The following is a 2,210-nucleotide window of genomic DNA, read 5'->3' on the forward strand; positions in this document are numbered from 1 at the left end:
TTCATTTTAAAACCTCACATTTCCTATGTTATCACCTGTTTTTGGTATAGCCTTTTTATTTCATTTGCTCCCTTTAATGTAACAATACCTTCTAATTCTAATTTATCAGACTTAACCAAAATATATGCTTTCCTTCCTCTTTGGTCCTTCTTTAAGTTCAGTCAAAAAGCTAAATGAATTTGAGGCCTTTTGCCTGGAATCAATACTGTCATGTGTGTTTCTGTGTAATATCTGTCTGTGTAAGCCTACATTATAACCACTTCTTCTAAAGATCAAAAAAGAAATCAAACCTGTTCTCCTCCTTCAACCCTCACTAATTTTCCCCAAAGGATATCTTTTTGTCAACGTGTCCCACAATTTCCCTCTAAGATTTGTACACAGCTTTAAAACCCTGGTATTGTATCTTCTAAACAGGATTCAGTTCTTTAATCCTTTAACCTTAACATAAAAATAACAGTTTCAGTTTTACCATATCCAAATGATCAAAAACCCCAAAAGTCCTAAAATGATCCTAAATTATTAAACAATTAAATTAATACACCCTAAACCCCCCTTTATTTTGACACATGAAATGTGTCAAAATACTATACAAAACTAAAAATGCTCAGTTTTCCCCACTCATGTTCCAATCTATATCATAAAAATAAACTTAAAACAGAACAATTATCCGTCATGTGTTTCTTCAATTAATGGTAACATGAGTTATATCAAAAAATGTGTCCCCTTTAACATTTGGCATTCTCCCAACAATATACTATAATCCCATAATCTAACCCCACTTAATAAAACAAAAATTTTCTCTGTGTGGAGCAGGGAAATTATTTTACTGCTATTGTTAAATAATCATCATTATTACCATTGCATTAATAATATAATCTGGAGTTTATATTGCATTCAGGGGTTGAACAGTGTGTGTCTTTCAGAAAGGCTAAAAGTCACAGGCTGACAGGAAACAGGCTTGCAGAGAGTTTGCAGAAGCAGGAAGTTATTTTGAGCAGCAGGCTAAGACGAGGCTTTAACAATGTAACAGATAGCTTTAAGAAGGCCTTAAGATGTTATGCATACAGTTATTATGTTGACCTTGTATTTCAGGTGCAGTTATGACTATTTTATACACAGTGCATATCTGTGCTTATTAAAGAGTTGGAGCTCGGTCAATTAATTGGGGGTTGGAAGCTTTGTTCGGCGCGATGTCCGGACAATCTATTGTGCAAGTGACTTGGAGCCATAGAAGGAATTGCAATACATGCTTACAAAACACTTATATCAGGTCATTTTATATTAAGGTTTTAGTAGAGGTTCTTGGTTAAAACATTTATTTAGTAGAAGACATACATATAGTCTCAGTGAGCCTCTGGTCTGGTGAAAGGTCAGAAGTGCAACAGGTGAATTGAGAAAGAGCATGTGAGGTCAACACACACACACACATGAGTTAGATTTATTTAGAGGAGAGATTAGTCATGTCTCGGCAAGAAAGAGGAACAATTCACTTTAAGACAAGAACGGAAACTACCAGCCATGAAAATAGAAGATGATCTTCTGGGTTAAAAGTCATTGTGGTGTTGATCTGATCTATGTATAAAATGTATCTGTGACGCATGAAGGGGCGTCAGTAAATCAAACCCTGATGCTATAAAATATCTGTTCATGCTTTGATTAAGTTGAAGACTACTTGCTGTCGGCGTACAGAGTTGTCTTCCCACACGTGTGTGTTCATTAAAATCATTGTTTGACCAAGACCTTCTGGACCAAGGGTGGTTTGTACTCTCCCTCCTCAATTTTGAACCTTAACAACCCACAGAGTGATGTAGAGGTGGTATAACAGTGTGCTGTTAGTCTGATGAAATGAATGACTTCATTACCTGATACAGTGATGTTGACTTCTTCACTCTTCTCTCCAGCTTCACCTTCACACCAGTAAACTCCACTGACTGGGCTGAACTCATCAAAAACACAGGATGGACCATTTATCTTCCCAAAGCCCCGCCCCCCTGCTCCACATGACTCAGTCCCACTTCCTGTGTCCCTCTTCACCATCCATCCATCAGAGCCCAGCTGACCGTCACATGTCAGAGACACTGAGGCTGCTGTGAAGAACTGCTGAAGGTTTGGACTGACGCTCAGAGAGACTGGAGGACAGACGGACAGTTTCTATCAGTGTTTACACTCAGTGTTTGTCCTGGACCATGGTGCACTTCATCTACTCACCT

This window comes from Mchenga conophoros, unplaced genomic scaffold, assembly GCF_057382185.1.
Source record: "Mchenga conophoros isolate Kocher_MC1m ecotype Shallow Benthic unplaced genomic scaffold, M_conophoros_male_GT1.1 unmapped_scaffold_1, whole genome shotgun sequence".
In the NCBI taxonomy this organism is placed as follows: Eukaryota; Metazoa; Chordata; class Actinopteri; order Cichliformes; family Cichlidae; genus Mchenga; species Mchenga conophoros.